The sequence below is a fragment of the Cebus imitator genome, unplaced genomic scaffold (genome assembly GCF_001604975.1).
Source record: "Cebus imitator isolate Cc_AM_T3 unplaced genomic scaffold, Cebus_imitator-1.0 Scaffold567, whole genome shotgun sequence".
Lineage (NCBI taxonomy): Eukaryota > Metazoa > Chordata > Mammalia > Primates > Cebidae > Cebus > Cebus imitator.
Genome location: NW_016107882.1, coordinates 415,893 through 424,501, shown reverse-complemented (window position 1 = coordinate 424,501; position 8,609 = coordinate 415,893). Strand labels below are relative to the sequence as shown.

General features: G+C 56.3%; 1 protein-coding gene across 1 annotated transcript in view; it reads right to left on the bottom strand.

The window, feature by feature from the left end:
* SLC6A3 (solute carrier family 6 member 3) overlaps positions 1-992 on the bottom strand; it is a 52,847-nt gene extending 51,855 nt beyond the window's left edge. Inside the window, exon 1 of the mRNA XM_017515945.2 lies at positions 918-992. The gene's annotated coding sequence lies outside the window, so the exon portion shown is untranslated. The remainder of the gene's footprint in view (positions 1-917) is intronic.
* Positions 993-8,609: the final 7,617 nt, after the last annotated feature.

Here is an 8,609-nt window from a genome sequence, read left to right as displayed (position 1 = left end):
ACACACACACACACACACACACACACAATGAAGCTGGACGCAGGCGGCAGCTCTAACGGGCCACTTTCCGCTGCATCCAAGTTTACACAACACTCGCCCATGAGCTACGTCACGCGCCGCTACTGGGTGGATTCTTCAGCTCCCGGTGACAACCCTCACCCCGCACGACCCTTCCCACCCGCACGACCCCCGCGCTGGGTTCCGCGGCGCGAGCAGGAGCCGTGCTGGGAGAGGGCGCTGGGTGCGGAGCTCGTGAGTCTCCGGCCTCCCTGCTCTGCCGCCTGCCCGGGAAGCGGCCGCAGCCCTGGGGCCACTGACCCCACTCCCGAGCACTGGGCCTCAGAGGCGAGGTTTGGGTCCACGCAGCAAACCGTGGCTTGTTAGGACGCGACCTTCCCCGCCACGCCCAGAACAAGAAGCGGCGCTGCCTGCAGAGCCCTCGCCCGGCCTCCCTGCACTGCCCGGAGCACGGGCGGCCGCCCGCGCCCCAAAATCAGACAAAGCCCCCGCGGGACGGAGCGGCGGGGAACACCCACTCCGATCGGATCTAGGGTGCGCCGCGCCCCCAGTGGGGATAAGTTCCACAAGAAGAAACAGGGTCCCCCAAGTCACAGCCACAGGCATCCACGCGGCCCCCACACCAGTGGCGCCCACGCCGTCCTGAGCCCTGCGCCCCTCGGTGGACACCCCCCCTCGGCCTCAAAGGCCCACACGGCGCTACCAGGAGCGCTCGGCACCGCGACTGTTGGCGACTTTGAAGACCACGTGCGGTCTGAGGGACGCGGTGACCCCAGACGGCGCCCGGCCCCCCGAACCCGCCTCCCAGCCCCTGCGCCCGACATCGGGGTCTGCAGAGGGAGCGGCGCGCCGGGAGGATGCGCTGGGGACGCCAGTGCCGGGAGCCGCCCCGGCCTCACCTGGGCTCGCGGGCCTCGGCTGCTGCGCGCGAGTCCTGGCCGCGAACGTCCGCGAAGCCTCCCCTCCCGCTCCGCTGCGCTGGGCGGTCTCGGCTCGGCCTCGGGCTCTTATTCTGTCGCCAGGGTCCGCCCCGCCCCGCCCCTCCCGCGGCCGGGGTCGCCCCGGCGTCCTGGCTCCGCCTCCGCACCTCCCCGAGCCGCGCCCCCGTCCCCCGCCCCCCGGGCGCGGACGGCTCAGAGCAGCGGCGGCCACTGCTCCACGGCCAGCGCGGTCCCGCGCGCCCCGGGGCCCGGACACCGGGTGCGGGGGCCTGTGGGTCCGGAGCGGCGCGGGTCTAGACGGGCGCCTTCCTTGCGAGAACGGTCCGGGTCGCCCTCGCTCGCACCCCTTGGCGCTGCCCCGCGCACCCGCCGCCTTCGGGACAGGGAAGGAGCCGGGCGGCGGCGCGCGAGGAACCGCGGGGAGCCGGCTGGGCCGACCCTTCCCTCCCTCCCCGTCCGGGCGCCCCTGAGGCCACCCCGCGCTCCCGGGACCACCTCCCTCCCACCCGCCGCTCCACGCCGGGGCCCGGGCTCCGGCCCTGACCAGCTCGGAACCCCGCTTCGCGGCGTGCAGGTTGCGGAGACGCGGGTCCTTCCGTGGCCTTGGGGGCTCCGCGACCCCCAGACCACCAGCCGAGCCGAGCCGCCTCTGGCCGGCATCGGAACCACGGGGCTCGCACCGCGCTCGCGTGGGAAGCCATGCCCCTTGCGGGCCTGGAAAGCCCTGGCGTCCGACACCCAGCTCCGCGCCGAATGGACTCAGAGGCTTCCCCTCCGAGATGTCCGGGCAGGATTTCTAACATTCAGCGCGCCGAGGAAGGGTGCAGCCCAGGCCGCCAGGCCCAGGACGTCCAGGTCCTTAGATGGCACCGAGGTGAGTGGCCGCGCCCCGCTCTGCACGTTGCCCCCCGGGGTCACCCAAACCCCGGCGATCCTCCCCGTGTACCCTCGGTGCCCCTGCGTGACACCCTGCCGTGGGCGTCCAGGCGAGCCCTGGGGCTCCCCAGCCATCCCCCACCCACAGTCCGTGCTCAGCAGTGGGGGAAGCAGCGCCCCTTGGTGTCCCACCCCCTGCTGCGCCCTGCACTCCCCACACCCCTCACCCTGCGCTGGCTCCCAGGCAGAAGGCACCCGGAGCTGCGCTTCCAGGCTGAGTTGGAATCAAGCAGGAACCTGGCGACTCCCTGGGGCTGCTATGACAAAATCCCAGCAGCCTGGGGCTCCCACAGAAGCCGTTAGTTCTCACAGTTCCACAGCCTGGGGGCCAAGGCCAAGACCTAGACCTGGCCGACTCTGTGTCCCGTGAGGGTTGGAGATCGTTCTTTCCCTGTATCTCCCCATGGTGGTGGCTGGGGAGAGCTCTCTGCGGTCTGTTTTATGAAGGCACTGGCCCCATTCCTCAGGGTGGAGTCCTCCTGGACTGACCACCTGAAGAGCCCCTCTCCTGACACTGTCTCTTATCAGGGGTGGGACTTCAGCCTGGCCAGGGAGGTGAGGGGACCTCAGGAGAGGGGGCTGTGCCGCCTCAAAGCTGATTGTGTCAGTGGCCGCCACAGAAGGGATCTCTCTGCCCGCATAAGCTCCATGGCACAGGTTTCAGTGAAAGGGAACGAGCCAGTGCTTGGCTCCGGAGCAGCAGGGTCAAGGAGACAAACCATCTCCCAAGGAAAAGGCTTTGCAGATGACGAAGAGAAGCCATTAATAAAACACACACAGAGAATGGACGTTCGGAGACCTTAAAAACACACAGGTGGGCTGGGCATGGTGGCTCACGCCTGTAGTCCCACCGACTCAGGGAAGCAGAGGTTGGAGAATCCCTTGAACCTGCAGAGTGGAGTCGAGAGCACACCATGGGTAATGCAGCGAGACCCTGTCTCAAAACTAAACAGTACACAGGCAAAGCACATTTTGGAAGTACTTGCAAGTTCTGAAGGAGTGCAAAATTGTGACCCAAAGCTGACAGGGCACAGGGCAGGGAGGAGGAGGGACCACGGTCACAGACCCAGGCGGGCACATCCTCACCGACCGCGGCACACGGAGAATGCACCTGCCACTCAGGAGGGGCCCCTGAGTGATGTAACCTGCACCCTGGATCAACCCTGACTTCCTACCACATGAATTAGGATAAAGGAGCTTTGGGTGTTCTCAGAGCAACCAGCCATGGGAGCTGGGCCCATGGATGACACAGAGAAAGTGCAGCTTCTAGGTCCACGCAACTGCACCCTCCCACAGCAGGAATGCCCTGTGAGCTGTGCAGGTGGAAGCGGTGTGGTTGTGAGCCGATCAGACCTGATTAAATGGCCAACCTTTGCATGCTTGGTACTCTGCCCTAAACACCAAGCCAGCTTTGTGATGGTTGTCATTGCTGCTGTGGCTGCTGTGGGCTCAGGGTGCTGGGTGCAGGCAGGTGGAGCCATCCAGCGTCTGCACTTCCTACCCCTGCTGGGTGCCTCTCTCCACGGGCTGGGACCACAGCTGCAGAGCCCACAGGGAGCCTCTGGCTGCTGACTGCTGTCTCTAAAGCAGCCCTGCCTCACGGGTCCCCCTCCTTGGGTGCCGCCTCCCGGGGGACCCTCAGTGCTGGATGTTGCCCCATGTTCCACTTGAGTTGGAAGGCGGCATGGGTGCTGCCCCCATAGGTGCTGCATCTGACAGAGGACAAGGACGGTGGGCCGGCTGGCTCTCGGACGAATGGCAGTGAGATGCCAGTCATATACCTGCCCGCGTCTTTCCTACATTGAGGGTGTCCTGTGTGCTTTCGGAGGAAGTCCCAGGGAGCCCAGCTCAGACTCCAAAGACCCTGACCTCTCGCTGGTGCTGGGAAGGCTCCGGGGGTCAGGGGTTCGGGGAGGGCAAGTGTGAGGGGCCGGTAGGCAGGAGTAGCTTTTGTCCAGGGGTGTGGGAGGTGAGATCCCAGCCCTTGTGTGGCCGGGTCTGAGAAAGATGGAAGGTGCCGGCCCCAGGCAAGAGGTCCTGCTCACAGCTGCACCCCTGTGCCCTCCCCGGGGCCACCCCAGGAGGGAGACGTTTCCTCCCGCATGGCAGGGACAACAGTACACGCCGATGTCTTCTCTCAGAGCCGTGCCATTTTCCAGCTTACTGCTGGCTTTAGTCACAGACAGCCTGATGGTATCACCATGGCACAGCATGTCACGGTGGTCAGCCACACAGATGGCACCAGGCCGAGTCAGCCTGGGGAGCAAGACATGAAAAACTCCAAGACGCCTTGGTAAGACACGAGCTTGCTAAAACTGAAAGAGAGAAAGTAACATTTTCAAAACCTGCCACCTTGGCGAAGTTTCCGTGGGCCCATTGGTCTGATTGGCCAAACTACGTACCCAAAATGAAAGGAAACGCGCTGTGTCTGGCAAGCTTACCCTAGGAAAGAGGTATCGTACCGGGTGAGGCTCTTGGGATTGGTGAGGCGAGGTCCGAGACCCTTGGGAGTGCTTCTCTGGTCCATTTTCTGTGTCACCCATAAAGCATTTGGTCGCGAGTGGAGCCCAGATTAAGAAACGTTCTGCTGCTGGTCTGGATGGGAAGCTGCCACCCCGGGGGGCCACACGATCTGGTGTTGTTCTCACACTAGCCGGCATCAGAGTCACCTACATGAACCTTACATGCACAGGAGGCACAGATCACCGCGCTCCATCCTCAGAGACGCAGCTTCCGCAGGTGTGAGACCTGCGTTTCTAGAATGTTCTCAGGCGATGCTGATGCTGCTGGCCCAGGAGCCCCACTTTGAGAAACACTGACCTGGCAGAACCAGGTGGGCTTGGAGGGTCTGTGGCAGATGGAGATGTAGGCAGCGCACACGATGAGCTGAGTGCGAGCTGAACGCTCTCCTGGAAATCCATATTCTCCTTTTGAATAAGAGTGCCCTGAGACAGGACAGAGACTCAGGGGGCTCCGTCGCTGCAGAAGCTGGGCCGCCCAGCAGAAGCCGCCTGCCGTTGGACCCACAGAGGCTGTGCAGGCAGCATCCTGCCGTCATCAGGGGGAATGTGTACAAGGCCTGAGCAGGTCTGGAAGCCGTGGTAAGTTCCATGAACAAGTACCCACTCCCGCTGCGTTGAGACCCCTTCCTTCACCCAGACCTCTGACTACGTGAGAGTTTCTTATGACATTGGATGGAGGGAATGCATGCACTGGGGCCTGGATGACATGTATCTGTCTGTACACAACACACTGCCCCCACCTGAAAGTGGAAAGCTGCGTCATCATGGTCTTCTGTGAAAGGGATCTTCTTCCCAGGGGGCGCACGTTCTAACCACGCATCAGGTCGGTCATCTAGCCAAGGAGGGGTGGCCGGAGCATGGCCCCAGTGCACTCACAGGCATTGGTGAGTGGCTTGGCTACAGGACAGGCGACTTCAAGGGACACTGAAATATTGATGACGAGATTTTTCCGTCATGGGTTTCCATCATGGGAACATAGGTTCCGTGTTTGTAGAAAATCTTGAGGAATTTACAAAAAAAAATTAAAAACTACTAGAAATTGTAAGTGAATTTAGCAAGGCCACGGGGATCTGATAAAAATCGATTGTATTTCTGTGTACTAGCAGCAAACGATTATAAAATAAAATCTAAAATAATTTCATTTACAATAGCATCCAAAACAAAATGCCTGGGGAAAATGTATCTGAGACTTGTGGGCTGAAAACCTAGAATCCATTGCTGTGAGAAACATTTAAAAGCCTAGACAAGTAGAGGGGAGTCCCTGGTTATGACTGGAAGCCTCAATATTGATGAGATGTCAGTTCTGCATAAACTGACATATAGATTCAGTGCACTCTCAATCAAAATTCTAACTGGCTTTTTTGAAGAAATTAACCAGCTGGTTCTAAAATGTGTTTGGAGATGTGGTGACCTGAAGTAGCCAAAGGAATCTTGAAGGAGAACAGCACTGGAGGACCTGGGAGATGTCTTTCATGATTCCACCATCTGAACAAGACTCAGTGGGGAAAGGGCTGCCTTCAACAGACAACACTGGAGCAACCAGCTACTCGGACGTAAAATGGTAAGCTTCAACCAGTGTCTCACACGCACTAGCTTGGAATGCATTCTATGTGTAAATACGCAATCTATAATTTTAATATTTTAGAGGGAAATGGGAGAAAATCTCTGCGATTGTGGATTAGGTAAAGGTTTTTAAAAACAGCTGCACTGAGGTGTGATATGCAGTATTCTCAGTGTATGATTTGGTGAGTGACTGACGGGCGTGCAGCCCAATCACACTCAGGATGATGGCGGTGGGCACTCATCACTCGCCTGCTTCCCTCTGTCTGCTTGTGTCTCTACCCTGCCCCTCCCGCAGGCAACCACTGATGTCCTTCCTTCCTTTCTGTCTCTCTCACTTTCCTTCCTTCCTTCTCTCCCTCCCTCCCTCCCTCCCTCCCTCCCTCCCTCCCTCCCTTCCTTCCTTCCTTCCTTCCCTCCTTCCTTCCTTTCTTCCCCTCATTTCTCTCTTTCTTTCTTTCTCTTTCTCTCTTTCTCTTCCTTTCTTCTTTTTTTGAGGCAGCGTCTCGCTGTGTTGCCCAGGCTGCAGTGCAGTGACACAATCTCAGCTCGCTGCAGCCTCTGCCTCCCAAGCTGAAGTGATTCTCCTGCCTCAGCCTCCTGAGTAGCTGAGATTATAGGTGTGCACCACCACACCTGGCTAATTTTTGTGTTTTTAGTACAGACAGGCTAATTTTTGTGTTTTGGTTCGAGACCAGCCTGGAGTTTCACCATGTTGGCCAGGCTGGTCTCGAACTCCTGACCTCAAGTGATTGGCCCACATCAGCCTCCCAAAATGCTGGGATTACGATGTGAGCCACCATGCCTGGCCTGATTTGGTTTCCATGATTATAGACCAATGTGTTTTTAATATAATTTTGTATGAATAGAATTATACCGTAAGTACTGTTTTCTGGGTCTGCTCTCTTGCATTCAGCATATTTGAGAAGAAGCCACATCATCGCATCAGTAGTTAATTCCGTGCCGGGAACTCTTGACCAGCAAGAGGGTTCCAACCTGAATGGGGAGTGCGCAGGAAGAAAAGAAGACAGAAAAGCAGGGTCAGGAGGTCTGGGGAGTCAGTGCCCCACCAGCAACTTTATTTCTCAAGGCTCAGAATATATACATTTTCAGGGTCTGATTGACGTCTTGGTAAGGAGAGAAACAAGTAGCTAAATCATCAATTCTATACAATAAATTGACAGCTAAGCAATAGGTGGTTATAGAAGATAATAATATCTTTGGTGCTCATAAGCAAGTTTCTGTAGCAAAAAACCTTGTTCCTCATGAACGCAGGCCATCGGGTTTCGCCCGTCTGGTTGTCTTTTAACTAGATTCTCCTTTTTCTCTTGTCCCCGACTTCCCTCTGCCTGGAGGCCCTGCTCCCGGGCTCAACCTCCCGTATCGTGAATACCTGCTTTGCAGTCTCACACGGGAGGGCTCCCAACAATTCCGTTTTACTTATTTGTAGTGTCCATTGTGTGGATATGGGATGTGATGTACTTGGTTTATCTGTCTGCCTATTGATGGACATTTGGCTCTTACAAATAAAGCTGCTATGAACATTTGCGTGCGAGTCTTCGTATGAACACGGGCTGTCATTTCTTTGTGGTAGGTAAGAAGTACCTGGTAGTGGGTGGCTAGGTTGGCTGGTAGATATATGTTTAACTGTTGTTTAAAAACTGTTAAATTCGTTTGCACAGTAGTTGTATCATTTTACATTTCCATGAACAGGGTGTGAGAATTTTGGTCACCTCACATTCCAGCGAATGTTTAGTCCGGCCCCTCTTTTCAGTGTTAGCCCCCCGTGTGTCTACAGCACTGCCTCCTTCACGCCTCTCAGAATGATCTTCGACAGCTTCTCACGTGTTAGTGGCATTGGGGCCACTTTGTGTCAAGTGTCTGCTCAAATCTTTTGCACATTTGGGTTATTTAATTGAGGTTCGAGAGTTCTTTACTATTCTGGATACCAGTCCCTTATCAGAGAGATACTTTGCACATATTTTTCCCAGTCTTGGACTGTCTTTTCATCCTCCCAATAGAGTCTTTGGAAGAGAAGAGTTATTAATTTTGATGAAGTTGAATTCATTTTTCTTTCACAAATCCTGCTTTTAGTGATGTATTTAAGAAATCTTTACCTAATCCACGATCACAAAGATTTTCTCCTAAGTTTTCCTCTAAAAATTTTACAATTATAGACTGCATATTTACACATATAATCCATTTAAACCAGCTTGGTGTAAGACACCGATTGGAGTTCACTATTTTACGTCCGAATAACCAGTTGTTCTAGCGCTGCGTGCTGAAGGCAGCGCTTTCCCCACTGAGTTGCTTTTGCACCTTTGTTGAAAAGTCAATTGTGTGGGGGGGGCCCTGTGTTATCATCTGTTAATCTATTTTTATGCCAGTACCACACTTGCTGCCGACTGAATTGGGTACCCCCAAATTCACAGGTTAAAGCCATAATCCCCAAGGTGACTATCTGGAGGCAGAGTTTTTCGGAGGTGATTAGGTTACATGAAGTCATAAGGGTGGAGTCATAACCCAGGAGGGCTGTGACCTTATCAAAAGGGGAAGCTCTCTCTCTCTCTCACTCTCTGCTGTGTGAAGATACAGGGAGAAGGCGTCCGTCTGCGAGCCAGGAAGGGAGGCC